Source organism: Poecilia reticulata, unplaced genomic scaffold (assembly GCF_904066995.2).
Source record: "Poecilia reticulata unplaced genomic scaffold, P_reticulata-male-v2 Scaffold_74, whole genome shotgun sequence".
Lineage (NCBI taxonomy): Eukaryota > Metazoa > Chordata > Actinopteri > Cyprinodontiformes > Poeciliidae > Poecilia > Poecilia reticulata.
This window is the reverse complement of record NW_027675172.1, coordinates 15,001-31,767: the sequence shown is the minus strand read 5'-3', so window position 1 is coordinate 31,767 and position 16,767 is coordinate 15,001. Positions and strand designations below refer to the sequence as shown.

The window sequence follows — 16,767 nt, the reverse complement described above, 5'->3', positions numbered from 1 at the left end:
GAAACTAAAAACACTATACTAGTAAGGTTTGCTCAACACAAATATAATATCCTCAGAAAAAGAAAAACACAAACACATTTAGTTCAACATTTTATTTCTCATGGTTGGGAGTCTGTCTCTGCCACTGTAATACAAGCTGATCTTAGATGGACAGTGGGTCAACGGCGAACAGCTGAAAAACTTTGGATCTCTAAACTAGATACTAGACATCCTAGAGGCCTTAATGAAAGTTTAATTAATATATTTTTTACCAACCTAAAGGTATTATTATTTTCATATGTCAATTTGACCCATTATGACTTTCCAACTGCATACTATTCTACATTTCTAGAACTTGCTTTCTATTTAACCTTACCCAAATTATTTAACCTTACCCTAACCTCTTTGACCCCTATTGCCTCATCCTAACCTTTAATTCCCATCATAACAACCTAATCTTTGAACCTCTCATTCCTTTAACTGTTTCTCCTTTGTAATGATAATTTAATCTAAACCGGAGCCGGGGTTCGGAGGGACTGGGGTGCAGTGATGGACTGTGCATCATAAATTCTGTCGCCTTCGGCGACAGAATTTAAAGTTTGTTAACCCTAACCCTAACCCTAACCCTAACCCTAACCCTTACCCTAACCCTACCCTAACCCTAACCCTAACCCTAACCCTTTTTTTTTTTGTTTTTTCACGCGTTGCTCAAGGCCACCACGGTCGAGCCTGGGCCCAATCACCAATCATTGCCGTAATCATCTTGTCCTGCAGCGCGATGGTCCCACCCGACCAGAACTCAGACCAAGCTCCTGTTACTCAATTGGTGGGGCCCAGTACAGGACTGGCCACCTCATCACGAGGCCGACATGAAGTTTTTATTGAAGATTTAAACAGAAAGAAATGCTATAATTACATGGAACTGATTACATGGAACTGATTAGAGTAAATTTCAAACTTTAACTTTAATGAATATGTGTTTTGAGCCCTTTTTTTTAAAAAAAAAAAAATCTGTACACCTTGGAACACTCAGTGGGCAGCTCTATGCTGAGCGGGAGAGTTTTTTGAAGATTTTCAATATTTTAGTGGTACCTCTTAACGCTACCATGCTGAACAGCCTAGCCATTGCTTTTCTCCTGGACCTGGGGAGTCCCATCTCTTTCAGCACCTCCGAATTACCTTCGTGCCACTTTCCTCTTGCTCCCAGTGGGAAACCGTAGGTTCGCACGTCAGACAGACCAAAGATGCTGCAGATCCGTGGGACGAACTTTCTGTACTTGTTGACCTTTGCCTCTGCTCTACGCCTCAGGGTCGCTGGTCTCATTTCAAAGCAGATGGCTATATCTATTACCAGTCCTCTGCCATCCTTGATCATAATTAGGTCTGGAACTGCCGTTCCCTGCAGTGGGCAAGAGATCCTTCTTTCCTGCTCAACCCTCCAGCCCAGGGAACGCCCGACGACTGCCAACATCCTGCAAATGCCGTTGTGGTTAGCCATTCTGTTTCTCTGAAAACACTTGCATTGGCTCACAATGTGGGCAATGCCCTCCCATCCCTTGCCACATGCCCTGCAGGTGGTGTTCTTATGTCTCCCTCTTTGGAGGGTGGTCAGGGTGCCAACTGTGCTGGAGCGAAGTTGCAGAGCCAGGATATAATCAGACTCTTGCAGGCCCCTGTGATCACCCAGCCAGTTATTGCTTATGGGGTCCTTTGCAAATGTGGTGAGGCCACGACCCTGGCATTTGAGACCGCACCATTGCCTGTACTCTGACTCCCTCCACTTCTTCCCAATTGTTGCCGGGTCAGTGAGTGCAAGCCTCTCTTGTAGCCCCCCCTCTCCCTCCTCCTCAGTGGCTATTCTCCACCTTCTAGCCATCTCCAACTTTGGTAGAAGCGAGGGGGCCAGAGTTCTACATTTGATGTCTTTAACCTGCATCAGTTTACACCACCTCTTCACCTGGCAGATTGGGATCTGCTTCTCCAATTTAGGCAGACCCAGCCCGCCATCCACCCTGGCACTATAGAAGAGGCCGTCTGCGGTTGATGGGCCAAGGTGAAGCCAGGCTTTCACCATGTTCCTGACTTCCGCGTCTGTTCTTTTCAGGTTTACCACACTGACCATGCTCATCTCCGCAGCATACACTACTCTTGGTATACCATAGGTAATGAGCATTCTGATCTTTTGAGTGGGTTTGAGGGGGGCTCTGCTGATCTTGCGGAGTATTGGTGTTACTTCCTCTAGTGGGTTAGAGGGCAAGATCCCCTTTCTCGGATTCACCTCAACTCCCAAGTACCTGTAGGACTGAGCCTCACTGAGCATGGGGATGGGAGCAGTGTTTATCCTCCAGTCTGCACATTCGTTGATGGTCACACTCTGTTTGGAGGCTTTCAAGAAGAAGCCGCCACACTTTTTAATTTTTACGTCGAGTCCAGTGTTTTCAAGGAATTTCTCCAGTATTTTAAGGTTCCTTGCCATTCCAGACCAGGAACCGCTGAGTATGGCCAGATCGTCGGCATAGGCGAGAGCGGTTATGGTCTGGCCGGAGAGGGTGTAACCAGAGCCCCTTTGGTCAAGGAATGCAAGGAGCGGGTCTAGGCAGAGGTTAAATAACAAAGGAGAAAGCGGGTCCCCTTGCTTGACGCCCACCTTCAGCTCGATTGTTCGAGTCAGCCCCTCGCGCGTTAGTACCCTGGAGCCAGTGCGCTTGTATGCTTCACAGATCAGATCACAGATGCCAGCATCAACTTTCCTTAGCGCAAGCACTTCCTGGATGTGCTTGTGCGAGATGGAATCAAACGCCCGTGCCAGATCAATGAATACTACAGCTAGGGTCTCTCTCTCACGCACCGCTCTCCTTATTACGCCATCCAGCATTAGTATGTTTGTACTGCAGTCCTCACCCCTTATGAAACCCTTCTGTGATGGGTGGGGAGGACAGGCCTCACCCAATCTGTCACACAGAATTTTTGAAAAGAGCCTCAGGATGGTGGAGCTGAGAGTGATGGGCCTCCAGCAGTCTATGCTCTTCAGCTTTTCCTGGTCTGAACTCTTTGGCACCAGTGTTGTTCTGCTCCTCTTAAGGAGCTTCGGAAGTTTGCCATTGAACAGGATAGCATTGAATAAGCAGGCCAGCAGCTTCCCATCTTTGTCCCATCTCAGGAGGTGGGGCTTCCTAATGCCGTCCAGACCAGGTGCGCTCTTACCCCTAGATCCTTTGAGGGCCGCCATCACTTCACCAGGGGTAATAGGCATAAGTAAGGGTTCATTGTCGGCTTCCGGCAGGGTACCAAACACGCCCAGCTCAATGTAGTTATCTTCCTTCTCCCATAGTTCACTGTACGTTTTTTCTACAATTCGCCTGGGGATGTTACATGCCCTTGTCTCTTCACCATCCAAGATTAGTGATGCAGCAGCTGCTGCATTGGCTTTATATAACCTTTGGATGGTGAGATAGCCGCTCCTTATGGTTCTCTTGACTGTTTGGAGCCTACGGGGTTTCCAGGGCTTCCGAATAGGTATTTTGTTAAGACGCTTCATCTGTCTCACATACTGCGACAGGGTCTTATTGACGTGAGCCGGGGAGGACCTGAGTGGGTGAAGGCCCCCCGGAGGGATGTCTTCATTAGTGATCATAGACTCCAGGCAACTCTTTAGCGTCCTACCTGGCTGCCTTACCCGCATATTAATTCTAGGCTGTGGGAGGGGGTTAAAGAGGCCCTCGAAATCATCAGCGAGCTCGTAGTTATGTTTCCCAGCCATCCGCTTACCGTTATTGCTCCTATGCCTCTTGGCGTGCGTGGAGCGACCTCTTTTGGTCCTGAAACTGGCAGAACAGATCTCACATTGGAATTTTCCATTGGCCGTGGAGTGAGCACGTTTATTTATGCCACATTTGGCAGCGTGGCACGTGGCGCTTTGTAAATTCTTTTTTAGGCTATGGCATTTAATGCAGAACCAACTGACTTTCCTGGCTTGGTGTTTTCTCCGGAAATGTATAAAGCCATCTCTAGCCGTTTTCAGAGTGGAGCTACAGAGAGGACAAGATAACTCCCTCCAAGGCACCTTAAGTCCGACCGTTACCGCGGCAGGAAGTTTAAAGCCCAAACCCATAGCCTTCCTCCAGTCCTTGTCAAGGCTCAAAAACACGACGTTTTTGGCGGACCGGGGAGCTGAAAAGAGTCTATTATTAAAACCAGCTAGTGAGGCACTAGCTGGTTCCGGTATAAGGACCGGAGTACACTCGGGGTCGCTAGCCCTCCGGTTGGAGAGGCGATCAACCGGCGGTCTGCCTCTTTCACCATCGGACAGGCAATCCCTCGCAAATGAGTCAAAAAGAGCCGGGGGAGCGCTACCGTTTTCCGAATTACGGGAAGCAGAAAAGCCCTGCCCGGACAGCTGTGTTTCCATTATGGCGGAGCGGAGGTTACAGCTCCACCACGTCAATATAAGAGCAGACTAAGCGGAAAGCCCGTGGAAGATAACGTCCGAGTTGAACACACAGCGGGAGGAGGAAATCACTGGTGATTTGTCAAGTCTTTTGTGTGCCCAACTGCCCGTTCAGATCAGTTGTTCTCCCTTTATATATGTTCCGTTGCCATGGTGATTCAGCTTCTGACCAACTGCTGTTTGCTGCGCGGGTGTGTGAGAGGCTTTATTTCGCTTTATGAGACACCCAGTCAGTTCAAAAACGGCATTATGTGCATTTCATGACCAACTTCCATACCAATAGTACAGATTTGTTTCTATACAAGCGATTACAGGATTATTTGGAGGTCGAAATTCTACCCCGTTTCACTCTAAGGGGCGGCAGTTAGTGTCAGTTACACTCCGTGTTTCGGCAGTTGGAAAATTACGCCCGTTTTTCGCTTTAAATGCAGCCGTCATAACTCTAATTCCCAATAAAATTAATTAACTTCCTCCTCAGCGTCAAGCAGCACGATTTGATACCTCCGATTGGGAACAGTTCTAAAGTTACAAGTTATAGTAGGCAAAAGGAAGAAAGGAAGCAGTTTTGTTACAATGTCAGCAAGATTCCGGAAGCCAGGACCCGTTCAGCTGAGAACAAGGCCAAGTCTACTGCCCTTCACAGCTGCTTGTTCAGCTCACAATGAAAACATCTGTAAGAAGGAAATTAGTTTAAAGCTAGATTGCATCGGGATGAGTTGATCTCTATTTTAAAAAAAAAAAAAAAAAAAAAAAAAAAAAAAAAAAAAAAAAAAAAAAAAAAAAAAAAAAAAAAAAAGATTTCTATGAGCATAAGAGGAGATTAAGATAATGAACTTGATGTGAGGCTACCTCGATGTGTGTGCAGTAGTGTGATGTTGTTGCACTAGATTATCGAGTGGAAAATATTCCGGTGTGAGCTCATATGGGCACTGGCAGCTCTTATTCTGAAGAGATGGCAGATCCATTGCAAGATAGCAGGTGACTTCCTGTTTCAAAATTATTATTTTAATCTAAGTGTGGTGTGTTGTGAGTGAAATTGTGAATTGTTATCTCTACTGTTGATCATATGGAGTTCATACATTGCGGTTTTGAGTGTCAGTTCGGGATTTGAGAGGATAAATTGACGGGTCAAACCATTATAACACCTAATAGGTTTCCATGTTTTCCATCTGCTCTTGCTGTTCGTATGAAAAGGTATGAAGTTTCATTTTTTGTGTTCAATATGTGTCTTTTGGGTGTAAGTGATATGTTCTTTTAAATAATGTGCTTGGTGGCATTCAAGCTTTGTTAAATAGTGCCAGAACCATGCTAGCAGGCATACAGTTGCTTTCGTGCTACGTGAGGCGTTGTTAACGAGGATGCTATGTCCACTACTGGAATTGTATTGTTTATGGTTAATCAGGCGCTGTGAGGTACTGTGGTCAGAGGGAGCCTGTTTTGACCGCTATGTTCTGCTGTTGGATGCATGTGTGTCATGTTTCATTGCTTTTGGTGGAAAATTTTCGTCTATTTTAGCGGCTCTCGATTCGAGCGGTACCGGAAGCGCCGACGGACATTAGCACAAGTGGAGGGGGGGCGATACCCTAGGTTGGGGGGGGGCATAGGTCGAAGGTAAATTTTACAGATTAAATGTGCAACACCACCAGTTAGACCCCGAATGACCTGGCAAAACTGTATTGTGCAACACCAAAACATGACCGCCCGTCAGCAATGGCACCGAAGGGCAAACTCCACCTACACTCAGTGGGCACTCATTAGAAGTGGAAGAAAACATAATTACTCTCTGCAAGACTCATTTATCTTGATTTTGACTGGCGGGTCAATTTGACACAGAACAGTATGTGTAACTTGACGGCAACCATGTTGCCACTATGGGCGGCAACACGGGCGGTCCACAGAGAAAACAGGGCCCACATCCATCCATTCAGTTTGAGTAAAACAGGGTATGGGGCCTTAGTTGTAGGAAATATGATTGACAGTTCAAGACAATATAGCCTGGATAGAAGACTGAAAGTTGATTACATAGGAGTTGATCAACGGAGTATTCTGTTGGGAGTTTATCGCTTGTGGCTACCGTTACTCACTCCCTTGCCGTCACCGCACTGGTCCACCTCAACCCAGTGAACCAGTGTGATGACGGCAAGAAAACAGGCCATGGAGACCATGTTCTAGTTGGGATGGAAGAAAAGGAAAAGGCAGGTATCACAACGAAGTACCCATTCCCCCTTTAAAGTATGGTTAATAAGATGATGGGATTACTTGCTCTTGGGAGGCGACTGCAGTTATTGACCACGAGGATATAAGCAATGATGCAGCTAGAATTGATCAAAGTTCAGTGTCACAGCAAATGGGAATTAATAAAACAAATTATTAGATCACATGTGAAGTATAATAGCTCAATGATTACAACAATACTTATTAACTGGTGGATCTGTTGGCTTCGATAGAGTTGCATATGACAGCCTTGGTATCTGAGGGGGAGTGTCTAGGAAGCTGCTGACTTTTGACGTTGTGACCTTACAGCATGTCGACATGGAGAACTAGGCTCGTATCCACAGCAGAGACCCGCGTGGATCATGGAGCACCAGCACAATGCCTGCACGAGGAACGATGCCGAGGCAAGCTAATAACGGTTGATCACAGGAAATGGTCCCCACCCGCAAGCAGCAACCCTGGACGGAGGGAGCAGCAGCACTGGAACCACCATGTAACCGATGTCACCAGACAGACCGTCAGGCAGATTATGAGACGACCAATTAGTTAAGTAAGTCTTTATTAATACTTTTGAATTATCTTTGAACTTAATTTTGCTATCTGGGATTGACTCCAGAGGTTATAAATTTGAGCCTTCAAATGATAAGAGCAAAGCAAACTAGTTGCTGAAAAGGAGTTGAATCAATTAAAGTGGATTTGGAAGTGGGTATTAATGTTGTTTTTATTCTAGTGGGATTATTCCTCAATTCTAGCTCAAAGGTTTGCTGGTTAACACCTCGTCTAAATTGCTTCTAAGCTAAGCTAACATATATTCTAACCGCTAGTGGGGATAATGAATTCTCCCATAGCAGAAATAACCAATGACTCTGAGCGCTGCTAAATAGGGGACGGATACTGTTCCTTAATAGTGGAATAGGGATGAATAGAGACATAAATGGATGAGCAAAGGGTTCAGATGAGTGATTGCTCAGGTGAACCTGATGAAGATGGGTATGGAGTTCCTATCCTAGAAACTAGGATCACTTTAAGGGGGGATGGGCAACTGGTTATGGGACAGAACAGAGCATACTGAGTTCTAAGAACTGTGTCACCATAATGCTCTCGCATCGAATGGTGGGTGTTAAAAATAAATAAATAAATTATTTCTTTGAACTCTGCAGTGGGTGTCTCATTTGTACCCTTTTATCAACAGACAGAATTTACACTTCACTCCATTTCTCACCCTCCCCATATCTTATTAAACACATGTGGAGGGTTAGAAACTGCACGTTAAGGTTAAAATATCATGGGTTCTTGTTTGATTTGTCATCAACTCATTTCTATTGCTAATACTGTGGATAAAAAAAAAAAAAAAAAAAAAAAAAAAAAAAAAAAAACTTATTTTGGCATCAATCGGAATTTGTCGTATTTGTCCAGTACTGCACATCACGTCAGCAATACATTATGAGAAGAGATGTTTTGTACTCTGACCAGGACAGCAGACTCAGCCTCAGTATAATAGCGCAAAAACAAGACCAAGATTTAATTCATGCCTCATAAAATCAGAAGTATTAATTGATTCCGCCTTTAAACTTGTCTATCTCTATCTCTAGGACAGGAATATTGAAACTTGGAGGGAAGGTATGGCGAACTATGGGGCGGAAATATGGCCGATGTCCACGTTGAAGAAATTATAACCCAGTGCCCTAGCTGCACAATGAAACTTAAATAGGATGTTTGGTTTGACATATGATCGCTAATACAGGCCACATTGAACCAACGTGTGACAGTTGGCTATACGATGCCCAGAGCGGCAAATAGTTCTGACTGCCAACACAGGCCTAGTGTGTGGTTCTGCCATGTTGTAGTTTCGACCTCCAGTCACTGCAGTTCTAAAGAGCAGCTCTTCAGACTGTCTGAAGTAGTTAATTTCCTGAACAAAGTAATCTGATCAGCTACATTTTGTTAAGAATCTGTGAGGAAGATCAGAAGACCGTTTAACGTATGTGAGAGGGCCACTTCTTGTCTCCAACAGCACTGCTATTTATGTCTGTGACTCTCTTTGCATTGACTTGAAAGAGAAACATAGCTGGGGCCAAAGTTCCTTTATACAGGCTTTTATTCTGAAATTGACATTAAGCCTAATTTTAAATGGCCACAATAGTCCAAAGTGTAACATTGGTTGGGTCAAACCAATTATATAATGTCCAGAAAAATTCTGCTCTGTCTTTAATTACAGTGTGCTGTTCGTCCCCTTTCTATCAGTGACTCAGAGTCACATTGTTATGTAGCTCTTAACTCCCAACTCAGCCCTCCTCTATGATAGCTGGATGTTCCTACATGTTGTAGTCCCGGCCTTGCTCTATGCCCACTGTATTGTAGTGTTCCGCCCTATCCAGAACCATAGAGACTTCACAGTCCAAACTAACAGCCCCTCCTTTCTATGTGTTCAGACGCTATAGCGAGTAGGTCTCTGCCAGCTGTTGTGTGTGTGATCAGTTTTGCTTAACTCTATGTGATACCCGATCAGCTTCACCGAGTCAAGCCAGGGTCACAGTGTGTGCAGTAAAACGTCTCGTTCGTTGTCGTTTAAGCTTGATTTTCACCACGGAGTCGTTGTGATATGAGTTAGACGTAGTGCCCAAGCAATATTAAACAGTATTAAACCATCTTGAACCACACCACCAATAGCAGACATACAAGTGATTCAAAAGGTGATTACAAAACTGAACTACTAGCAGAGATGGAAGACGAAGCTAGTGAACTTGATAAGCAGAAAGATTCTGACCCGGAAAAGACCAACAGTGATTGTGGATCAAAATTAACAAAGTCGAACAAGAAGTTCAGTCTGGTTTGTGGAAAGAGTATGGTCCTGGTGAGTCTTATACTGCAGTCCAAGAGATGGAAAAAGGGGTGTAAAGCTGCTTCTGACACAGAAGCCCTAACTGTAGACCTAAGTGCATGTGAAGTTGTTGGGAAGCAATAAGATGTTCTGTTACGTCCAAGTTGTAGAGGGTGTATATGACCCTTTGTTTGTGAGATGCTTGTTGCCCTTTGGGTGTATCTCTGCAGCAGCCATCCTAGAACCCACCGAGGAGGAGGAGGAGGTGGAAGAGGTGGAGGAGGAGGAGGCTCGCCTCAAACCCAGCTTCACTATAGAAGGAGCCATGCTTGCCAGAGCTTGACCAGCCGAGCAGCCAGAGATGGGTATGAAGTTCCTGTCCAGAGGACAGAATCGTTTTTTTTTTTTTTTTTTTTTTTTTTTTTTTTTTTTTTTTTTTTTTTTTTTTTTTTTTTTTTTAAGGGGTGGGGGCAGCAGGTTAAAGGTCAGAGAGAGACACGCTCAGCTCCAGGAACCCTGTCAGAGTAACGCTCTTACGTTATACAGTTGGTGTTAAGAACAAAACGATAGGTAAAAACCTCAACTAGATTCAGTCTTCAGTATAGCAGTGCTGTTTAAACATCACACTCAGGATAATGCTAGGAGATACATGGATCAGAAGATGTCTTAGGCAAACTCTGAGGGGTTTCTCTGAGTTCTGCAGTAGATGTTTCATTTATACTCCTATGTCAACAGACAGAATGAATACTACACTCCCTGTTCTCCCTCTGTAATTTGTTAAGACATATGTAAAGGGGTTTGAAATCTTATGTTAAAGTCAAAATATCATGGGTTTCAGTTTGATTGATCATCAACTCGTTTTCTGTGATCAAGACTGCGGATAAGAATAAGCTTACCCTCAGCATCGGTTATGATTTGTCGTATCCGTTAAATACTACACGTGTCGACAGCAGCACATATTGTGGAAGGGGAGATGTTCCATATTCTGACCAGGACATTAGACTTAGTCTCAGTAGAACAGAGTAAAGACAGGATCAGGGTCCAATTGCATGCCTCGTCTAATCAGAAGCTCAAATTGATTCTACCCTCAGACCTGCCCCCTCCCCCCTCTGAAGGCCGAAAATCTGTCTTGCTCCGGCCATCAACCTCTGGTGGAGGACATCAAAGTATCTCCAGAACAGGAGGAGTAAAGTCCGGAGAGACGGCATGGTGAGCGACAGAGCAGAAGTAAGGTTGATGTTATTTCTTTAATTTAGGTGTTCAGGACTGCTGGAAACTGGAATGGATCTCCTCTGTTCTTTGGTCATTAAAAGTCAATATAACAGCTTTCCATTGAGATTATAGGTTGTATAGTGGATAGGTTTCTTACAGTTACCAATTTACATATTTGTATAATAAACCTTCATTTTGCCTGCACTAATGAGGCCTGGATCCAGTGTGTTAACGGCCCACAGGAACTTAAGTTGTACGTTTGGTTTGACAAACAATCGCCACCACTGGCCACATCAATCCAACGTGTAGCAGTCCAGCTATATGATGCCCAAAATAGTAGGTAGTTCTGGATGCCAGCTCAGTCCTAGTGTGTGGAGTCTGAGGGTTTCGCCATACTGCGGTTCCGACCCTCTGACATTGCAGCCCTGAACAGCAGCTTAACTACCATGTGTATGAGGCACACAGGGAGAGATTGAAGCCAGCTTGATTGAAACAGTCAGTTTTGAGCAGGGCAATCTGATCAGCTATTTTCTGTTCAAAATTATTAAGGGTGATCAGAAAACCGTTTGAAGCATATGAGAGGGCAATTACTTATCTCTGACAGTACTACTATTTGTGTCGGTAGCTCCCTTTGCACCAACCTGAGAGGAAGAAACATAACAGAATAACAGAGGCCAGAGGGATTCTTTATACAGGTTTCTATTTTAAAACTCACAGCAAGCTCAGTCACTTTAGAACTCTAATCTTTACAAAAGAATCGTGAAGGAAAAAAAAAAAAAAAAAAAAAAAAAAAAAAACACTGAACAAAAGACAGGCAGCCAGTGTGAGGATGCTATAGCCAGCCCCGCATGGTCACACCTCCCGGCCACCGCGAGAAGCCACACCGCCGCACCCTGGACCATCTGAAGTCGCTGAGTCCGTGACCCACTTATCCCTCCATATAAAGAGCTGCGGCAACCCATACGAGTTGTCGCGAATATACGGAACAGTCCCTCAAGGCCCCCGAAACACAGGCAAGCCAAAAGCTGGAGGTTATAAGGACTCGACGTGGTCCGCCGCCGTAGTGATTAGGCCTCCACAAACTACTCCACGAGTGAGAGACTCCGTCCAACCTCGCGAGACACCCAGCCAGTTCCACCGAGTTAAGCTAGGGTCTCGGTATGCGTAGCAAAATGTGTCATTCATTGTCATTTTAAACCTAATTTTCCACCATAAGCCTAACTTTCCACCATAAAGTTGATCTGATATAGGTTACACATAGCGGCTAAACAGCATAAATAGTATTATACCACACCTCCGGTATCAGGCATGTAAGTGATTCAGGTGATGATTATAGAACTGGACTATTAGCAGAGACGGAAGATGGAGCTGGTTAACTTGATAAGCAGTAAGGCAACGACCCAGAAAAGATCACTAATGGCTGTGAATCGAAATTTAAAAGAAAAAGTCAGAGAAATGGTTTAGCCTAATTTTGTGGAAAGAATATGGTCAAGGTGGGCTCTATGCAGCGATTCAAGAGGCAGAAAAGAGGAATGTAATGTTGCTTCTGACATGAGAGCTTTAATTGTGGACAATAGTGCATGTGAGGCTGTTGAAAAGCAACAGGACGTTCTGTGATGTCTAGGTTTTAGGGGGGGTGTACATGATTCTTTTGTTTGTGAAATGTTTGTTGCCCTTCAGGTGTATCTCTGCGACAGCCATCCTGGAATCCACAGAGGAGGAGGAGGAGGAGGAGGAGGAGGAGTACCCCCAAGTCAAGCCCCTCTACGGAAAGAAGGTGTTGTTTGCAGGAGCTAAACTGACTAGGTAGCCGATCGAGAAGGTGGAGGCAGCAGTGGACCAGCAGACTGCTGGCTGATGTTTAAAAGCACACTGAAGGCAGATACACCAAAGGTTTGAAACACTGAAGAGAACAGGCCGTTGGGAAGGTTGCCTATTTTGTCCTGTGGGTGAGCTTCGCTGTGCTGAAAGAAGCCTAGTGAATTATCTTTGTTTGTGTTACGGCCAACTTTACTGGGTTTTCCTGCCACAATTCACCTCTCAGTGTAACAGAGGTGGGATTGTTTACACCTGGGAGTAAGGGAGGATGACAGACCAAATGAAAGGAGTTGGAACGTGGAAGAACTCACGGGACAAGGAAGAGTCTTCTTTCTAAGATAGAAGAAGGACAAAGCGGGGGAACAGCAGAGCCAGATCAGGAGGCTCTGCCATCATGGAGCGGCGTCTTCGTACATTTTCCAGACCTCTCCACATGGGTGAAGGAGAACAACCCAAAGACTGAAGAGGAAGCAGCAGACCTGGGTGAATGTAATCTTCAAGTGGATGCTTTGAGCGCTGCTAGCTCAGGAAGGAGCTGGTGAAGAAGAAACACGTTCTTTTATTTAGGTGAGAAGCAGTTGGATCAAGAAAAATAAATAAATAAATACTCCCCAGTAGAAAAGGAGGGACTTGCAATAAAGTGGGCTTTGTCCTCTTTAAAATATTGTTTCCTAGGAAGGGTGTTAACTCTGTAGGCTGATCACAAACCTCTGAGGTGGATGTAATTCAAGCAGCATCAGAATGACCTTGTGTTGGTGCCCCGCCTCACAGCCATACCAGCTCACCATACAGCATTGTCCAGGTGAGAAAAGTCTTATTGCTAACTACATTTCTCATTTGCTTGAGTCTTGCAGGCCAAAGAGGGGGAGGAGGTGGGTAGATCTTAAGAAACGATAAGACGGTCTGTGATATTTGAGCTCTAGAAGGTGTATGTGATTTTCATTTTATTTGTGAAATGTTTATTAACTTTTTAGATGTCCTTGCAGCAGCCATCTTAGAATCCTCCAAGCGGGAGGCCCGCCTCAAATCAGCTACTCATCAGAGAGAGTAACGTTTGCTGGAGCATGACCACTTGGGCAGCCAACCGAGAGGGCAGGGACAACAGTACACAAGGAGACTGTTGGTTGACGCTTGGAAGGGCGCTGAGAGTCTGGGACATTAAAAACTTGAAACACTGAAGCTGAGAGATTGAGGCTGAAGGACTGTTGGGAAAGCTGCCATTTTATCTTTTGGGTGAGTTTTGTGCTGAGGGAGGCTTAATAAATCACATTTGTTGATGGTACAGCCAACTTTGCCGAGTTTTCCTTCCACACCACACCTCTTTAAAGTAACAGGAATGCAGCTGTCCTCTGTGGAGAGTGTGATCTAGGAGTCTATTAAAGTGTTGTGGCCTGGGAAATAATGATTATCGTAGAAGAGGAATAACGTATATAGAAGAAAGAATTGGAATAAATTAAAATGGTGAGAAATAAACTTCTAACAAGAGAATCACAGTTTGCCATAGTATAAGAGACTGCAAGGGAGAAGAGCAAGTCAGGTGCAGCAAAAGCAGTCCTCGCATTTCTATCTATACTAGCTCAACATGCACCCATCATTGCAAAGATCAGACCGATTTGTCTACCAAAGTTCCATGGCTGTAGAAGAAACTTCCACTGGTGGAGAAAAGTCTTGGAAGGGTTGAGTTTTTTCTCCCGGGTTCAGTTCAGAATATGGTACCCCTAAATTTAATGTTAGTGCGCAAATGTGAATGCAACCTAGATGTTATTGCAAGTTATCACTGTTGCAATGTAGTAGAAACATAGGCACTAAGACTCCCATTCTTCTGTTACAGCCTCAGAATAGTTATTTAGTCTTCAAAGCATTTCTCACAGGCTACATTTTCAGTCATTCTGTCTCCATGTTTAAAAGCTGGGGTCTGTGGCATCTTTCATAGAGTCAAAATGAGACGGGCATAGGTAACAACTCCAGTGTTTAGTACTCTGACAGCTGCTTTATGAACACCTGGGACCACATCCCGGCCCCCTAACAGGCACAATCTTGGTGAAATAGGTGGTCCACTCTTTAACCATCCCTCCATGTGTTTTATAACACTATTCCATATTGGAGAGATCAGCGGACATTCCCATAAAGCATGCAGCAATGTACCTCTTGCTCTTTGGCATTTCCAGCAAAAGTCATCTTTGCTAATACCCATCTTATGTAGTCTTAATGGTGTAAGATAAAACCTGTTCAAAATTACATATTGAGTAAATTTCCCTTTGGCCTCTCTTACATAATACCCGTTTTTAAAAACAATAGAGTCCCATGTTTTAATTTTCAAAAGTGCAGCCCAGATCTCCTTCCCATACTATTTTAAAACTTTTACTTTTATTGTATTAACCCATGAACACATGTTGTACCATTTTGATGCTTTACTAGTTAAAGGTGGAAGGTGAAAGGTGGAGGAAAACAAAAAATAAATAAATAAATGAATAAATGTTCCCCAAGTGAAATTTTGTCCTGTCCTTCAAACAGTCTCTAATTAGTAAGTATTTCCAAAAGTGACTTTGTCCCTCTAACTTAAACTTTTCTTTCAGATCATTATATGACATAAATGTGTCTTATACAAATAAATCATCAATTATCCGTACACCTTCCTTTAACCAATGTGATCAATAAATTGCTTGCCGATATTGATATTAGCATTATGCCACAGGGACGCATACCTCTGGACATATGGAGAGAGCACAAGTTTTTTGTGGACCGTTTGCCACACCATTTTGAGAATTTTAATATGGAGTTATCTATTTTATTCTGTTTATTATCTATCTTTTGAGTCAATACCTCGATAGGGGTCTAAATCTGATTTAGTTTCTGGCCAATGTCCGCACATCTTGGGCATTTCAAATGAAATGCTATAATGTTCTATGTTAGGTAAGGTCAGCCCCCCTTCTTTTTGGGTTGACATAGTTTGCCAATATTGATTCAGAGTTTTACCACCATCACACAGAAAATGTTTAATCATATTATTATATTTTCGAAGAATTTGAGCTGGGATACAGATTGGTATCATTCCAGTATAATAATTTATCGAGGGACCTATAACCACCTTTATTGTGTTTATCTTACCCCCTAATGTTAGATGTAATTTGGTCCAGTTGTCCAAGTTAGATTAATTCTGGTAAGCAGTTTTTCTATATTTTCTATCATGATTTCATTAACATCTGGATTAAGTGTTATTTCTAGATATTTCATGCCTTTTTGTAACCACTTGAAATTGAAAGTGGATAATAAGTTTGCAGAGCAGGCTTTTGACACAGGCACTGCCTCTGATTTATGCCAATAACCTGATAAAAAAAAAAAAAAAATAAAAAAACCAAAATATCATCGGCATACCTAAATAATTTGTGTTCCCTCCCCCTCTTCGTTTACCCCAACGATTTTAGCATCTTCCCTGATTTTAATAGCCAATGGCTCTAGGAGAATGGTGAACAGAAGTGGACTCAGATTGCAGCCCTGACGCGTAGATCCGGAGATATGGAAATAATTGGAAAATAGTCCCTTGGTAAAACACAGCGGCCGTAGGGCCCGAATACAAAGTGCTAACCTACCTACAAAAATTTTCATCCAGTCCAAACTTTGATAGCAGTAAACAAAAAGCTCCACCCTATCGAAGGTCTTTTGGGCACCAAGTGATATTACCACTACAGGGTTTTTGTTGTCCTTAATGCCCCATAAAAGATGCAGAGGTCTTTGCATATTATCAGCTGAAGAACGACGCATAATAAAGCCTACCTGGTCTTTGTGAATAATCTGTGGAAACACAGTTTCTAATCTCGTGGCTACAATTTTGAGAGTATTTTGCAATCAACATTTATCAAACTTATGGGACAGTAATTGATTGGGTCTGTAAGATCTTCATCCCCCTTTGGTATGAAAGTAATTATAGCCTGATTGAAACTTTCAAGAAGTGAGCCACATTCAGATGATTCTCGATAAACATCAGTTAAAATTGGTGCAAGTATATCTAGATATTTATGACAGTATTCAACTGTAATGGCATCTACACCAGGTGATTTCATTTTCTTAGTTCCAGCAATTGTTTTCCTAACTATGGCCTCATTTATAGCTGCTTCCAGTCTATCTTTCTCATCCTGGGTAGTTTTGGGTATCTTTATTTTGTCAAGAAGGATTCCAGTTCTTCTGCAGTTGCTACATTTTCAGATGTATAAAGGTATTCGTAAAATCTTTGGAAAATGTTATTAATATGAGAGGATGATGTTATCAATCATTTTCT

General features: G+C 43.5%; 1 long non-coding RNA gene across 4 annotated transcripts; it reads left to right on the top strand.

The window, feature by feature from the left end:
* The first annotated feature begins 687 nt into the window (after positions 1-687).
* LOC108166037 (uncharacterized) lies at positions 688-13,773 on the top strand. 4 transcript variants are annotated; one of them, XR_014086416.1, is made up of 6 exons: positions 688-5,620; positions 6,950-9,826; positions 10,553-10,688; positions 12,354-13,058; positions 13,167-13,293; positions 13,466-13,773. It is a non-coding gene; the product is annotated as an uncharacterized LOC108166037 (long non-coding RNA). The 4 variants fall into 4 exon arrangements; XR_014086415.1 differs by having other exon boundaries at positions 1,003-7,190; positions 9,692-9,826; XR_014086413.1 differs by having other exon boundaries at positions 688-9,826; positions 10,553-10,670.
* The last annotated feature ends 2,994 nt before the right edge of the window (positions 13,774-16,767 follow it).